The sequence below is a fragment of the Piliocolobus tephrosceles genome, chromosome 5 (genome assembly GCF_002776525.5).
Source record: "Piliocolobus tephrosceles isolate RC106 chromosome 5, ASM277652v3, whole genome shotgun sequence".
NCBI classification, from domain to species: domain Eukaryota; kingdom Metazoa; phylum Chordata; class Mammalia; order Primates; family Cercopithecidae; genus Piliocolobus; species Piliocolobus tephrosceles.
The window spans coordinates 151,071,189-151,088,859 of NC_045438.1; the positions used below are offsets into that span (position 1 = coordinate 151,071,189).

The following is a 17,671-nucleotide window of genomic DNA, read 5'->3' on the forward strand; positions in this document are numbered from 1 at the left end:
CATGTGTCTCTAGCTTCCTGGGTCTACTTTCACACTTGACTTTGATTTTTTTTTGTTTGTTTTTAAGACCAAGTCTTCTTCTGTTGCCCAGGCTGGAGTGCAGTGGCAGGATCTCAGCTGACTGCAACTTCCACCTCCCGGGTTCAACGGATTCTCCTGCCTCAGCCCCCTGAGTGGCTGGGATTACAGGCATGCGCTACCACACCTGGCTAATTTTTATATTTTTTGATAAAGACGGGGTTTCACCACGTTGGCAAGGTTGGTCTTGAACTCCTGACCTCAGGTGATTCACCTGCCTGTAATCCCAAAGTGCTGGGATTACAGGCGTGAGGCACTGCATCCGACCATTTTTTTTTTAAGACAGGGTCTCACTCAGTTGCCCAGGCTGGAGTACAATGGCACAATCATAGCTCACTGCAACCTTGAACTCCTGGGCTCAAATGATCCTCCTGACTCAGTCTCCCAAAGTGTTGGGATTATAGACATGAGCTATCACACCCAGCCTCAATTTATTACTTCAACACAATCAGTCAGAGTTTTCAACTGTGCTGCTGACCACTAAAAAAAACTGCAGGTTCTTCTTTTTTTGCTCTTCGAACCTGGGAGCCCATAGTAAAAGGGAAAACGGAGACAGTGGGTAAAGTGGAGAGAAAAGAATGGTGTGGAAGAAACAGAGGAGAAAAAGGAAACAAGAGAAAGCTTCAAAAAGAGGAAGGGGCTACCAGGGATACTCAAGGAGGAAGAAAGCCCATTTCAGCCTCTCTCCAAACAGTGTTCAAAACACAAAAGGCAACTATCTGATTCCAAAAGACAAAACAATAGTACATGAATTGAGAAGAATCCAAATTGAAAAGGGAACCCATTTGGGAGTAAAACGCTGGGTTTTCTTCTTATTTTTTTCTTCAGGGTCAACCTGAAGTCAGAATTGTGTGGGGGTGCAGGTAGCAAACACTCCAACAGAACCCCCTCCTTTTGGCCAGAGGAACTGGAAAGGGGGCCCTGACTAACAGAAGAGTGTGAGGAAAGCCCAGGTTTTGGGTTTTGTTTGCATTTTTCTCTCCCAAACGTGGCTGTAGTCACAGAACTGTGTGGCAGAACAGTGAGCAGAAGCACAGGCACCTGAAGGTTTGTTCAAAAGAAACCTGGGCCAGGTGTGGTTACTCACGCCTGTAATCCCAGCACTTTGGGAAGCCGAGGCAGGCGAATCACGAAGTCAGGAGTTTGAGACCAGCCTGACTAACATGGTGAAACCCCGTCTCTACTAAAAATACAAAAATTAGCCGGGCGTGGTGGCACGCGCCTGTAATCCCAGCTATGCAGGAGGCTGAGGAGGAGAATTGCTTGAACCCGGGAGGTGGAGGTTGCAGTGAGCCGAGATCGCACCACTGCATTCCAGCCTGGGCAACAGAGCAAGACTCCACCCCCACCCCTTCCCCCACAAGAAAAGAAAGAAATATGGGCTTACTGACAGAAAAGAAGAGCAACAGGGGACCTCGTGGTCCACAGAGTATGGGGAGAATTCCTGGTATTTTATTCCTCTTGCTACTATGTCCTAGGATGGCCCCAAGCCTTGGAGAACTGTACTAGAGCAGCATAAGCAGCGTAAACTTTAAAATAAATTCAATCTTTCCAGAAGAACAGGAAAAAAGGATCTTGGGGTAGAGGTGTGTGGCGAGAATCCCAGAGAGGAGAGAGCTAAAGAAGGGAATGCCCTGGCTCTGTGTATGAACCAGCACAAGTCCCTGAGCTGTGCATGAGTGGGACAGTCTCAAAGGCTTTGCAAACTGAAATAGATATAAACCACTGCTCCGGCTGGGCGCAGTCATTCACACCTGTAATCCCAGCACTTTCAGAGGCTGGGGCAGGGGGATTGCTTGAGCTCAGGAGTTCAAGACCAGCCTGGGCAACACAGGGAGACCCCATCTCTACAAAAAGCTTAAAAATTAGTTGAGTGTGGTGGCATGCACTTGTAGTCCCAGCTACTTGGGAAGCTGAGACAGGAGGATCACTTGAGCCCAGGAGATCGAGGCTGTAGTGAGCCAAGATTGTGCCACTGCCTTGCAGCCTGAGTGACAGAGTGAGACCTTGTTTCAAAAAAACAAAACCTTATGCTTTTGTGCTTCAAATAAAATAAAAATAATAATAAACAAAAGAAGAAATCATGACCAAAAACTTCCAAACTTGGTGAAAGCTATACATTTACAGATGCAAATAGAGTAGTTGCCCTTTTCCCAGTTTCGCTGTCTGTAGTTTTAGTCACCCATGGTCAACCATGGCCCAAATACAGGTGAGCACAGTACAATAAGATCTTTTGAGAGAAAGGGAGAGACCGCACATTCACATAACCTTTATTACAGGATATGGCAATAATGTTCTAGTTTATTACTAGTTATTACTGTTAATCTCTTACTATGCCTAATTTATACATTAAACTTTTTAAAATTTTGAGACGGAGTCTCACTCTGTCGCCCAGGCTGGAGTGCAGTGGTGTGATCTCAGCTCACTGCAAGCTCTGCCTCCCGGGTTCAAACGATTCTCCTGCCTCAGCCTCCCAAGTGGCTGGGATTATAAGCGTCTGACACCACACCTGGCAAATTTCTGTATTTTTAGTAGAGTTGGGGTTTCACCATGTTGGCCAGGCTGATCTCAAACCCCTGACCTCAGGTGATCCACCCACCTTGGCCTTCCAAAGTGCTGGGATTAGAGGCGTGCACCACCGCACCTGGCCTTATATATTAAACTTTATCACAGTAGGTATGCATAGGAAAAAACGTGGTCTATATAGGACTTGGTACTATCCATGCTTTCAGGCATCAACAGGGGGTCTTAGAACATATCCCCCACGGATAAGAGGGGAATACTGTAGTGCTGTCTGTCTGTCTTCTGTCTGTTATACACCCACACTCACACAATACCTTACAGTGAGTACCTCCAAAGAGAACAATAAAGATGAATAAAGTAAAGATATAACTGCCTACAAAGAAATAAATAAAATGTAATGGCTGTTATCCTTTTTTGAGAGGTGTCGTAAGTACTAAGACCTTTAATTCTTTTTTTTTTTTTTTTGAGATGAAGTCTCACACCGTTACCCAGGTCGGAGTGCAGTGGTGTGATCTTGGCTCACTGCAACCTCCGCCTCCCGGTTTCATGGCATTCTCCTGTCTCAGCCTTCGAAGTAGCTGGGATTATAGGTGTGTGCCACCACGTCCAGCTAATTTTTTTTTTTTTTTGAGATGGAGTCTCGCTCTATCTCCCAGGCTAGAGTGCCATGGCCTGATCTCTGCTCACTGCAAGCTCTGCCTCCTGGGTTCACGCCATTCTCCTGTCTCAGCCTCCGGAGTAGCTGGGACTACAGGCACCCACCACCACGCTCAGCTAATTTTTTGTATTTTTAGTAGAGACGGGGTTTCACCGTGTTAGCCAGGATGGTCTTGATCTCCTGACCTCGTGATCCGCCCACCTCGGCCTCCCAAATTGCTGGGATTACAGGCATAAGCCACCACCCAGCCATTTTTTGCATTTTTTAATAGAAAAGGAGTTTCACTATGTTGGCCAGGCTGGTCTCGAACGCCTGACCTCATGATCCACCTGCCTCAGCTTCTCAAAGTGCGGGGGATTACAGGCGCGAGTCACCGTGACCGACCAAGACCTTTAATTCTTAAATGTCTTCCTGAGGGACATCCAGTAAAACAAGGAGTCACTAGAACTACGTCAATTAATGAATTGGTTCATTTACCAATACTGAACTAGAAAGGTTTTGCCACAATTACTGACCCTTGGTTTTTGGTCAGAAAATAGCAGCAGGGTGAGCTACAACAGGAGTCTTCAATTTTTTTACTTGTATGTACCCTAAAAGAATTTTGTAAAAGCCTCTTGCACAGTTTTAGATTGGCATATAGAAACTGTCACCAAAATGTGAATAGTTGCAAAGAATGTAACTTCCAACACTGTAAATACTGTCATATAAAACTATCTTCTATGTCCAGTGAAATTCATTCTTACTCATTTTAAAAGAATACAGGAACAGGCTGCTCTTATAATAGTCACAAATTTTGCATAATTCCATTTTCTCCCTGAACTTACATTTCCACGCTTCGTGTGCTACAGAAGTATATCCTAATTTTACGTATTTTATGATTTAGTATATTTTACGCTTTAGTATATTTTACTCATTAGGCTACCATACTTTTCTGCATCAAAAACATTATTTAAATTTAAATTCTAATTCAATGGTCAAAACTTTTTTTTAAAAAAAGCTATTCTAATACCATTGTTACTCTTAGTAGGACGCTACTTAGAAAACAACACAAATATTACAAATTTTGACAAATAATTACTAAAAGTAAATAAAAAGCAACTTTATCTCTCTCTTTTGAACACTTTCATTTTTCATTACTTTATGGATAATGGATGTGCATATTTATTAAAATGAGTCAAGGTGGCTGGGCCTAGTGGCTCACACCAGTAATCTCAGCACTTTGGGAGGCTGAGGCGGGCAGATCACCTGAGGTCAGGAGTTTGAGACCAGCCTGGCCAACATGGTGAAACCCCTTCTCTACTCAAAGTACAAAAAAATTAGCCAGGCATGGTGGCTAGCGCCTGTAGTCCGAGCTAGCCAGGAGGCTGATGCATGAGAATCACTTGAACCCAGGAGGCAGAGCTTGCAGTGAGCCAAGATCGTGCCACTGCACTCCAGCCTGGGCGACAGAGCAAGACTCCATCTCAACAAAAAATAATAATAATAAAATAAAAATAAAATGAGTCAAAGTTGAGCATCAATTTGATTCTGATTTTTTGTTTTTATCAATGTAATGTTGGGAAACATAATGAGAAGATGGAAAGGGAGGAATTTTGCTATAGAAATGTCACTTAATTTTTTGAACTCCTTCAACATCACATGGTAGTGAAATATCAAAACTAATTTTAGGCCGGCTGCAGTGGCTCACGCCTGTAATCTCAGCACTTTGGGAGGCTGAGGTGGGCGGATCACGAGGTCAGCAGATCGAGACCATCCTGGCTAACACGGTGAAACCCGGTCTCTACTAAAAATACAAAAAATTAGAGCTACTTGGGAGGCTGAGGCAGGAGAATGGCGTGAACCCAGGAGACAGAGCTTGCAGTGAGCCGAGATCGCACCACTGCCCTCCAGCCTGGGTGACAGAGTAAGACTTGGTCTCAAAAAACAAACAACAACAACAACAAAAAAACTGATTTTAAGTGTCAGTGTAAGGAAAAACTGAGAAGACAAATTTCATGAGTACCCTAATACTTGTTCATCTGGGTCATCTCTGTCATTCATTGCCTTTGACTACGCTATTTTACAACTCTGTAGAGAAATAAGTTAACTTGCAGAAATCTGATAGTAAAGAAAGTCATACAGACATGCAAATAAACTTTATCCTGTGGAAGTCCAATCACCTTCCCTCTCCCATTGTAGAAGAAGCCAGTTTTATATGTATTAAGCAAATTCATTCCAGCATTCTTATAAATGATCTCCTTTAAACTGACTGTAACACCTTTCTGGCTCTCTCACATTTTAAATAAGTTTGAAAATGTCTATTTTTTATTTGTATGAGAGTCAAAATTTCATTCTCTTTTAGAGTTTATCCTTTAATATTGGTTTACGATTTGATTAGGTTGGCCTTCACGTTTTGTTTTTTATGATAGATTCAGAAAATACGTGATTGGCAAAAGGGTCTCTGCTCAGACAATAGAGTCATTTGCTTCCTCACCCTTGCAACGAAATTTATATTCAGAAATTCCCCCCTTTCTTGCCCTCCCCATCCCCTAGAGTTTTATATCCTTGGGTAAAGCAATTTATTAAAATGGGTTAGCCATAAACCATTTAGTAAAATGGATTAGGAAAATGGGGTAGACATATGCTTTTCACAAGGAAAGTGAGAGAAAGGTGATTATGGAAAAGCAGATGAGAAAGAGAACTTATGTCTCCATTACAGGTCCATTGTCATCAAGATTAGTCTTAGGAAAAAGCACATATGGAAGAGGAGGATTTGGACATTTATATTCTCAAAACACTTGTGCATATGTACCTTTGGGAAGCCTTTGCATATAGCAAATGCACACAGTTTAAAGACTGCTGAACCAAAATAAGAAACATAAAAAAAAGCTCCATCCCAATTGCATATTATATAGAGACTCACGCTATTAACAAGCCTCTTTTTAAAGTTTTCAATTACTGAAGACTTTCAATTAGATAATTGTCCACCTTCCATTCAGAAAGAGGCATTGAGGGGAGTGAATTCCTGCTGTTCTGAAGCAAGATGGAAGGAGGGGGAGTGGAGGGTTGTCTACAGTGGGAACTTTGAACACAGAGAGAAGTACTAAGAAACCGAGAAGAAACTCAAATGGAGGAGAAATAAAAATGTAAACTTAAAATTGCCTAAGGAATTGTGGATCTGCATTGTACCCTGAAAATCTCTAGCCACAGCTTCTAGTATGACCGCAGAGAGAAAGACTATCTGCATTGAGCCTACCTCGTGTCAAGTAACCAATTAGTTGAACCTGTCCATCAACCAACCTAACTCATTAGGCCAGACATTTGGTTTTCCTGCCACTGGAGGGGGTGAGTAGCAATACCAGGACAGTATGCATTCGATGGAAAGATCACACATATCATATTGATCTATCACTTGCACAGTTTGGGTAATACATAGGTTACTATGTTCGTTCCTTTCAGGTTGCTATAACAAAACACCACAGACTGGATAGCTCATAAACAACAGAAATTTGTTTCTCCCAGTTCTGGAGGTTGGGAAGTCCAAGTTCAATGCAGATCAAGGCCCACTTTCTGGCTCACAGATGGCAGTTTCTTGCTGTGTCCTTACTTGGCGAAAGGAGCAAAGGGTCTCTCTTGGTTCTCTTTCATAAGGGCACTAATCCATTCATGAATGCTCTGCCCCAGGACCTATTCACCTCCCAAGGCCTTCCACTCCTAATACCATCACAATGGCAGTGAGGATTTCAACATATGAATTCTGGGAGGACATACACATTCAGCCCATAGCAGCTTCCAAACTAAGATTACAAATGGATGCCTCCACCTCCAGTGTATCACGCTATAACCAGACTGAACTATACATCTGCCATCTGGAAGCCTATTTTACCTGGTTCTGAAAAATCTGATCATCTCATTTTCTTAGTGTGGTCCAATTTAATTGTTCTTGTTGCCTTAAGATAAAATAATTCATTTTCATAAGAATCCAGCGATTCTTTTTTTTTTTAAACGGAGTCTCGCTCCATTACCCAGGTTTCAGTGCAGTGGGGTGATCCCGGCTCACTGTAAGCTCTGCCTCCCAGGTTCACGCCATTCTCCTGCCTCAGCCTCCTGAGTAGCTGGGACTACAGGCACCTGCTACCACACCCAGCTAATTTTTTAAATACTTTTAGTAGAGCTGGGGTTTCACTGTGTTAGCCAGGATGGTCTCGATCTCCTGACCTCATAATTCACCTGCCTCTGCCTCTCGAAGTGCTAGGATTACAGGCGTGAGCCACCACGCCCGGCCAAGAATCCAGTGATTCTTCTCTGACTAAAACTAAATAGAAACAAAGTAGGAAATGATGACAATCATCAGAATAGATCCTTTGAGACTTATGTTTACAGCCTAAGTGTCATCTTCTATTCATTCTGTCTTCTTTCACCGATCTTCATTTTTGCATCCCCAGATGCTAGGGATACAGCAGTCACTCAACATAGAGGGATTAAGTCAACCAATGGATCCCAGAATTTCTCTGGATTTCCAAATGGAATGATGCAAAGTAACAGAGGTTATTTTCTCATTAAACTGTGCAAAATAATAGAACAACAAAGCTGTCTACATACTACAGGTCTGTTTTGTTTGTGTGTGTGTGTGTGTGTGTGTTTGAGATGGAGTCTCACTCTTCACCCACACTGGAGTGCAGTGGTGTGATCTCAGCTCACTGCAACCTCCGCCTCCTGGGTTCAGGTGATTCTCTTGCCTCAGCCTCCCGAGTAGCTGGGACTACAGGCACGTGACACCATGCTCGGCTAATTTTTTTTTTTTTTTTTGTATTTTTAATAGAGACAGGGTTTCACCATGTTAGCCAGCATGGTCTCGATCTCCTGACCTCGTGATCACCCGCCTTGGTCTCCCAAAGTGCTGGGATTACAGGCGTGAGCCACCGTGCCCAGCCACTACAGGTCTGTCTTTGGTGTCTCCAGCATCTAACTTCTCCAGGAACCATCTTCCTCTTCAGAACTGCCATTTAGGTTAACTCCCTTCTATGTTCAGCTTCTTGGAACCTTCCTTCAGCCCCTCAGAATACCCCTTCCCGTCAAAACAAAAGAGGTTTTAGGTCAGACTTCTATATAGCAGAATGGCCTTTAAATTCTGAAAAGCTGAGGCCTAATAGGAACATCAAAGGTGATTTACTTCATCCACATATCAGGTAAATGCAAAATTTTAAGAATCAGGGACTAGTGTAGCTTCCGCAGGTGGCTAAGTGTTCAATGAGAAGCCAGGATTATTAGATGCCTAATTAACTTGACAGGGCAGATGAAGACACCATTCATAATAGTCATAATTTCTTCTTCTGGTTTTAGACAACGTTCTATGTCCTTTTCTGTATAGGGCTGAATACTGAAAGGGAAACAATCCCTTCACATAATTTCTCAGTGAAAGAAGCCGTATTTTCCTAAAGTGGGAAAAGTGTCTACAAAAGAGAGAAACAAAACAAGATGGAATTTCTCCGGATATAAAAGCTCATGTAGGCCGGGTGTGGTGGCTCATCCCTATAATCCCAGCACTTTGGGAGGCCGAGGCAGGTGCATTACCTGAGGTCAGAAGTTCGAGACCAGCCTGGCCAACATGATGAAACCCTGTCTCTACTAAAAATACAAAAATTAGCTGGGTGGTGGCACGTGCCTGTAATCTCAGCTACTGGGGAGGCTGAGGCACGAGAATCACTTGAATCCGGGAGGTGGAGGTTGCGGCAAGCCGAGATGGCGCCACTGCACTCCAGCCTGGGTGACAGAGCGAGAATCCATCTCAAAAACAAACAAAAGCTCATGTAGCAAAAGGACAAATATTGTATAAGGTGCTTAGAATAGGCAAATTCAGGGACAGAGTAGAATGGTGGTTTCCATGGATTGGGGAAGAGGAGAATCCAGAGTTATGTTTAGTGGGCACAAAGTTTCAGTTTTGGATGATGAAAAAGTTCTGGAGATGGACAATAGTAATGGTTGCACAACAGTGAGAATGAGCTTGATGCCACTGAATAGTATGCTTAAAAATGTTTAAAATCGGGCCAGACGTGGTGGCTCACGCCTGTAATTCCAGCACTTTGGGAGGCTGAGGCGGGCAGATCACGAGGTCAGGAGATTGAGACCATCCTGGCTAACATGGTGAAACTCCGTCTCTACTAAAAATACAAAAAATTAGCCGGGCGTGGTGGCGGGCACTTCTAATCCCAGCTACTTGGGGGGCTGAGGCAGGAGAATGGCGTTAACCCAGGACGCGGAGCTTGTAGTGAGCTGAGATCCGGCCACTGCACTCCAGTCTGGGCGACAGAGCAAGACGCCGTCTCCAAAAAAAAAAAAAGTTTAAAATCGTAAATTTTATATGTATCTTAAAACAATTAAAAGCAATTTTAAAATTCCTCATAAAGATTTGTTCAGACTTTAAGGTGCTTTCCCCCTTCTAAGTTCAAGGATAAATATCCTGAATGAACGGCAAAAGCTCACAGCCTAAGTCAACAACAGATCTAGATCTGCCCAAGGCTCACTGTTATCAGAATTACCTAACTAAATCATATCGGAAATACTAGACCACCCAGCCGGATATACAATATAAAGAAACTTTTAGTGAGGTTTAGTAACCACTCATGTACTTTGATTAAAGTAATGTTCCTTTGATGTAATAGTAAAGTTGTCCTCCCTCCCATCCTAAACCCAGGTGATATAAGGAGATGAAGATGGCCACGAGTGACCGAGTTAAAAGGTTCTGCTGTGAAATTCAGTTGTGAAATTTTAGATTTTCCACACTTCTTAAAACATTGGGAAATACATGTACAACTAGAATGTAAATAGGATGAGAAGTCACAATGTCAGATCTAGTCATTTTATCTTGGTTTGGGGAAATGAGTAAGTGGTTACATGCCATCAATGTGTAAGTCAAAGGAGAATCAGGGTTTTGTTTTTGTTTTTGTTTTGTTTTGTTTTGTTTTTTTACCGTTAAAATACATGGCACATTCACACCAAAGAGCTCTTGCACATATGTGCCAAGACACATGGAAAAAAGTCTCCAAAGCAGCATTCTTTGTAATAGCAAAACATGGGAACCAACCCAAATGCCTGTCAACGAGAATGGTGAAATAAATCATGGAATATTTGCCAAGAAATATTACATACCTACATGCAACAACATGGGTAATTTTTTTTTTTTTTATATGGAGTCTCGCTCTGTCGCCCAGGTTGGAGTGCAGTGGTGCCATCTCCACTCACTGCAAGCTCTGCTTCCTGGGTTCACACCGTTCTCCTGCCTCAGCCTCCAGAGTAGCTGGGACTATAGGCGTCCGCCACCATGCCCGGCTGATTTTTTGTACTTTTTAGTAGAGACGGGGTTTCACCGTGTTAGCCAGGATGGTCTCGATCTCCTGACATCGTGATCTGCCTGCCTCAGCCTCCCAAAGTGTTGGGATTACAGGAGTGAGCCACCACGCCCGGCCCAATGTGGGTAATTCTTAATGACCTAAGAATGCGAGGTTAGGCTGGGTGTGGTGGCTCACGCTTGTAATCCTAGTACTTTGGGAGGCCGAGAAGGGTAGATTACCTGAGGTCAGGAGTTTGAGACCAGCCTGGCCAACGTGGTGAAACCTCTTCTCTACTAAAAATACAAAAATTAGCCAGGTGTGGGGGCGTGCGCCTGTAATCCCAGCTACTCAGGAGGCTGAGGCAGGAGAATGGCCTGAACCTGAGAGGCGGAGGTTGCAGTGAGCTGAGACTGTGCCACTCCATTCCAGTCTGGGAGACAGACTCCATCTCAAGAAAGAATGCGAGATTATAAATACCTTTTTTTATAAATCAAAAAACACACCTAAACACTATTGTTTCAGAATACATACGTGTGATAAAACTGTTTTACAATAAACCAGGGAATGATTAACACAAAATTCAGGGTTGGGAGGGACATGAGAGCAGGCACAGAGGAAAAACACAAAGATGCAACTGGATGCTAACAATCCAGTACTTCCTCCCCCAGTGTTCTGTTTATTTTCTTTAACAATTTTATTGAGATGTAATTCACATACCACACAATTCACCCATTTAAGGTGTACAAATCAATGGTTTTTAGTGTATTTACAGATATGTGCAACTATCACTACAGTCAATTAGAGGATATTTTCATGTTGCAGCTTGAAAAGGAAACCCTGTGACCTTTATCTATCACTTCCCTACCCAACCCACCTCCAACCCCTTCAGCCCTAAGCAACAAAAAAATCTACTTTCCAGCTCTATACATTTCCTTGGTCTGGACGTTTTCATATGACTAGATCATACAGTATGTGATATTTTGACTGGCTTCTTTCACTTAGCATAATGTTTTCAAGATTCATCCATGTTGTAGCTTGCATCAGTACTCCATTCCTTTTTATGGCCAAATGATATCTCACTGAATGCATATACCACCTTTTATTTATCCACTGATCAACTGATAGTCATTTGGTTTGTTTCCACCTCTTGGTTATTATGAATGGTGTTGCTGTCAACATCTGTGTACAGGTTTTTTGTGAGCATATGTTTTAATTTCTCCTGGACATATATTTACAATGGAATTGCTAGGTCATACGGTAGCTCTATGTTTAATGTGAAGAACTGCCAAACTTTTCTAAAGTGAGGGCACCATCTTATATTCCCATCAGCAGTGTACGAAGGTTCCAATTCCTCCACATCCTCACCAGCATTTGTTATTATCTGACTTTTTGATTACAGCCATGCTGGTGAGTATAAAGTGGTATCCCATCATGGTTTTGATTTGCATTCCCCTGATGAATAATGATGTTGAGCATCTTTTCATGGGTTTATTAGCCATTTGTATATCTTCTCTGTAGATAGCTATTCAGCTCCTTTGCCCATTTTTTAATTGGATTATTTTTCTTTTTATTATTGAGTTGTAAGAACTCTTTATATGTTGTGGATACAAGTCCCTTATCAGATACACGATTCCTAAATATTTCCTCCCATTCTATGAGCTATCTTTTCACAACTGTCTAGTTCTTAAGCCCTAGTTTACAAACCTACTGATGGGTTCACAAGTGTTCAGTTGACTATAATGTTCATAACTTACCTAGACTGAGCATATTATTTTTACGTATAAAATGTTACATAATAAATTAAAAACAAAACAAACCTCATGCATAAAGATGTTAGGAAATATTCAAAACAAAACACCATAATGCTCAAAATAAGTTAATGCTTTTCTGGAGGGTATTTAACTTAACTACCAAGCTGTAACAGGCACTCAAGAGAATGTGGCCCATTATTCCTTTCAAAAGGAATGCTCTGATTCCAGCACAGAGTCAAGCAGTGGGAGTAGCAAACTACTACTAGAAGGACAAATCCATTCCCCTCTCTCTTTTGTGTTTTCTACTCCTCCCTCAAGCTAAGAATAGTTTTTACATTTTTTAATACCTAGAAAAATAAAACAGAATATTTTGTTACTGGTTAAAAGTTCAAGGTTCAATGTCTGTATATAAAGTGAAACACAACCTACAGGTATTGTCTTTAGCTGCTTTCAAACTATAACCGTGGAACTGAGTAGTTGCTAAAGAGACCATACAGCTTGCACAACCTACATGTTTACTATCTAGCTCTTAACTCAAAGGTTTAAGAAACCCTATCCTGTATCAACAAATTAAATTACTTCTCACATTAACGATGGGGAACAAAAACCTACTTCCTACTAGCAAAGACCACCTTGATAATCACTTTCCTGATTCCTGATAGGTAACTTCTTTTACTCTTTATCCTTAAGAAGTATTTATATGACACTTCGATTGTAATGTTATTAAGAATTTTTTTAAATTTCGGCATTCAAGAAGAAGTCGCCTTTCCTTGCAAAATATGCAGTATATTCAAGAAGTCATGCTCCATCTACACTTAAGGTACTGAATTAACTATTTTACACACTTTTATTGTCCATCCATTACATGCTGTGAGCCAAATACTGTTTGGTGCTGTAGGAACTATCAAACCACCCATCCTTGCTCTCGAGAGGCTTGCAGTCTAATTAGACGCTAGTAACGATCAATCCAATTCTCTAAAGTTCACTCTACCGTTGTAATTTTACACTAAGTGGGCTTAGATAGTTTACCAAGAATTCTAAGGAACATTGCTTAAATGAAATCTACAGAAGCAGTAAAGAAATAGGAGTACTCAGTAAACTACAGTGCTCAAGTCCCAGAAGCTTCTGTATTTCCGTGACTATAAAACCAAAGGTCCCAGATCTCCTTACCAAGTGTTCATCTCCACTATGGCTGTTTGGACCTAGTCCTGGTTCAATTTCCTAAATGCAGTAACCCATACATACTCATTTTAAAGAATGTATCCATTCAAATATTGCTACAACTTGCAGCGAACACCACTCTGATGAGAATAAAGAAAAGGCCATCTGCAGGTTGATTTTTGGCCCTAAAAGTGATGATAGGGTGGCTACTTCCATGAACACCCCTCTACCCAAAGCAGTCAGAGAGCCAGCGGCGGGTGCCGTTTTTCCGAGCCGTTCCCCCAGTCTCAGTTGCCTCTGCATTTTTCAGAAGTGACTCATCGCCTCAAGTCAGGTTCTGCAGAGGGGAAGCCAGGTCTGCTTCTTTCCAGCACTTTCTGATCGAGGTGGCTCTGGTCAGAGCCGGCGCAATGACTCCCACCCCCACCCCCCTGGAAGACTCACGGCCGGGCGGACGAGACCCCCCAAAGTTAGAGCGGCGGGGCGGGCGGTGGCGCTGGGTGGGGAGGCCGCGGCCGCCCGCCAACCCCGGGCCGCTCCCGCCCGCACCCCGCCTTCCGAGCGGCCAGGACGCCGGAGCTGAGGAGGCGGGGGCAGGGCGCGCCGCTCCGCTGACCCAGATGGGAGTCCGCCCGCGCCCGCGCCCCAGTCCCCGCGTCCCGCGCTCCGGTCCCCGCGCCCCGGCCCCCGCGCCGCCTTTATTCCCCGCGCGCTGCCGCCACCGCCACCGCGTACCGGCCGCTTCTCCACCCTACCCATCGGACGCAACTTGCCAGCGCCCGCCGCCAGGCGCCCCCCGCACCTGCACCCCGACCCCTCCCCGCCTCGCCTGGCCTCGACCGCTGCAGGATTACCTGCTTCGCTGCCCTGGGGTCCCGTCCTCGGCAATGCAAATCCGTGGTCGGCCACTCGCACCCTCCTCCCGCGGCCCTCCCCTTCTCCTCCCCTCTCCCTCCTCCCAGCTGAATAGGAGCCGGTGTCAGTCACGCTGCTCCAGGGGAGAGTCGCCGGCAGCTTCCGGAGCTCCAAATACAGAAGAGCTGAGCGGGGAGAGGGAGAGCAAAGCCACGCGGGTGGGGACTGGAAATAAAGGGGAGCAGAGAGGAGAAGGGGGTGGAGGAAAGGAGGGGCAGATGGGCCGTGGGAGAAAAGACAGGGAGATGGGGAAGGCAGAGCCAGGGAACGCCAGCCTGCCTGCCAAGCGCCAGGCTATGAGAGAAATGGATTCAGTACATGAGGCAGTACTGCAAAGAAGTCTGGAAAGATCCGGAGGCTCCTGGCTGAAGGAGGCACAGATAGATCGGATCCCCGAAGACTTGTGCAGAGAAATGGGTAATGGATCCTCAGAAATACAGAGACGGCATGTGTGTCCCCAAACCCAATATGAGGAGAAAGGCTCAGGGAGGAGGAGCTACACAGCTAACGCTTTAACGAGGCATCAAGACTGGGTGTACTCATAGTGCGTGTAATAATAACATTTTTAAAAAGTATTTTATAAACAGCAACTTTTAAAATGTCCTGATTATTTAAAAATTAATCAAACCCACTCGACTTCTTAAGATGTTCAGTATATTTGCGGCCACTTCCCCTTTATATATTGATTATAATTACAAAATTGGAGGCTTTTCTCTTAACGTCATTAGAAGGAAAGCATTGATTTTCAATTTTCATCAAAGTTGATTTCAATCTAAAAAAGTGACTTGAAACTCTTTATTGAATGAATGCCAGGAAAATAATTGCAGAGAAGAGAAAAAAAGAGGGGAAATGTAATTGACATCTTCTGAAAGCAAAATCTCCAAACAATAAATGTGAGATGAATTTCTAAAAGGCCAGTATTCTCTGTCGATTTTTAAATTGCACATAATTTGGTTCTGTACATTATAAGGCTTATTCTGACCCCATAGGTCACCACTTATACAAAGGTCATTCCAATTACACATTGCTCTCTGCTGACAGTAATGAGGTGCAGTGACTCTTTGCTTCCTTTTGTCTGGAAAGAAGGGAAACAAAATGACAAACACTGATCAATGAGTGAGTACACTGCATAAAGCCAGAGCCAGCACCCTCCCTATCCTGTGGATACCTTGCATATGGCCAGCATTCAACATGTGTATATTAAATAATGAATGGATGGATGGATGAAGTATGTATGCATTTAGAACATTTGTGTTCCAGAAATGCAGAAAAAATATATATCCATAAGAATCAATGCGTGCAGGATCACAGGGAAGTTCCAAGCATCCATTCGATATGACTTTTTTTTTAGCACTAACTTCAACAAACATTAGCAGAGTATTTCCTTAGCTAAATCTGTTTTTTATTGGAGTATAAAGTATTATGGAGTGTAAGAGTGGATGAGCCACAAATCCTGTCTTTAGGTTGATAATATAATAGGAAGATGTGAAGAGTATAAAAATAACCTCAGTTCAAGGAATGTCATTAAAAAAATTCTAAAAGAGGTATTAACAAATTTCCATGGATGTTCAGGAGAGAGAGGTTGCTTCTAGACTGGGGATCAGGGAACACTTTCTGATGGACATGAGAGTTGAGTCTTCATGAGGAAATGAGACATTAAGAGTGGATCGTGGAGGAAAAACCCTCAAGATGATGGGCAGGGACAAAAGTGGAGAGGTAATAAAGGATGGCATGTAGGAAGGATAGTCTGAGTTTAGCTGGAATGGAACGTTGTGGAAGCCAGCTATGGAAGGAAGGTTAGGCCCTGGCTGGTAGATGCCTTCAATCTTAGCCTAAAATGTTTGAAGCTTAAATAGTAGGCACTGGGGGACTATTGACTTTTTTTTTTTTTTTTTGAGACAGAGTCTCACGCTGTCACCCAGGCTGGAGCGCTGGAGTGTAGTGGCGCGATATCCACTCACTGCAAGCTCCTCCTCCCGGGATTCACGCCATTCTCCTGCTTCAGCCTCCTGAGTAGCTGGGACTACAGGCGCCCGCCACCGCGCCCGGCTAGTTTTTTGTATTTTTTTAGTAGAGACGGGGTTTCACCGTGTTAGCCAGGATGGTCTCGATCTCCTGACCTCGTGATCCACCCGTCTCGGCCTCCCAAAGTGCTGGGATTACAGGCTTGAGCCAACGCGCCCGGCCCTATTGACCATTTTGAGCATAGTCATGATAACAATGGTTAATTTGGTGGTGATATAGACGACTGGAAAGAGACAGGAGGCCGGGAACTCCACTAAGAAATAATTAGCTAGTCTGGAGGGGAAAGTAATGAGCCTCACCTTGAAGCCTGAACTCTTCTCTTAACTAGCCCTGTCTATCATAGTATGGGTCTGCTATATGATGTCTCCCCAGAAGGACTAGCCCCCAGTGAACGCTTCTTCCTCACAACTCTTTGATACTTATTGTCCATATTTTCCAACTAGACCTATACATTCCAATAAAGTAGGGATTAGGTCTGTTTCGTTAATGGCTGTTTTCTCAGGCCAGACACATGAAGATCATTGACTACATGTTTGTTGATAACATTTTCTTTCACAGGATTAGGTCAGAAGGTAGTGGAATTGGAAAGAAGTGGACAGTAGCCGGGCTTTTTAAAATCTTTTCAATTCCCCTTGAGATTCCAGCCCAAACCTGCCTGTCTCCTTAGCTGATGATCTCATGATGTGCTAAACAAGGAGGCTGATAACTGTGTTAACTTCTACTCCTTCAACTTTTCTCCCCTCTATCTCAAAATTTCTCCCATCATCTCCTTTGCCCTGTATATTTATTTTGAGTTGATGTCTCCTTCCTTGTCAGTGCTAAAAGTATTCTGGTCTATTCTTTCACCTTGTGCCCTTGTCCTTGCATTCTGAGCCACCTCCTCTGCACTGAGTTTGTCTTCGTGGATTACACTCCAATTGCAACAGCCAAGGCTGAACTCAAGAGCTGGTAACACAGTAGACGCAGGGGAAAAAGGAGAAACCTATGGTTAGAATGATTCTACTGCTCTTTTACCTTTGTTTATACAAAATACAACTTTTTAATGAACACTTTTATATAAGGGACTTTGCTAGAATCTCAACAGAGGAGGTGACCCAGGACCTCAAAATTCATTGTCTATAAAGCTTATATAGTACAGTAGTTCCCCTGTATCCACAAGGGATATGTTCAAAGACCCCCAGTGGATTCCTGAAACCACAGATTCGTATTGAACCCTCTATACAGTATGTTTTTTCCTATACATATGTACC

At 43.4% G+C, this 17,671-nt stretch overlaps 1 protein-coding gene across 3 annotated transcripts in view; it reads right to left on the reverse strand.

The window, feature by feature from the left end:
• The window catches only part of CAP2 (cyclase associated actin cytoskeleton regulatory protein 2), a 164,795-nt gene extending 150,093 nt beyond the window's left edge, over positions 1 to 14,702 (reverse strand). For 2 of the 3 annotated variants that reach the window (XM_023209801.2, XM_023209803.2), the window contains exon 1: positions 14,336 to 14,577. The gene's annotated coding sequence lies outside the window, so the exon portion shown is untranslated. Of the gene's footprint in view, positions 1 to 14,335 lie in introns of all 3 variants that reach the window. The other variant, XM_023209800.2, reaches the window with a different exon arrangement.
• Between the last annotated feature and the right edge of the window lie 2,969 nt (positions 14,703 to 17,671).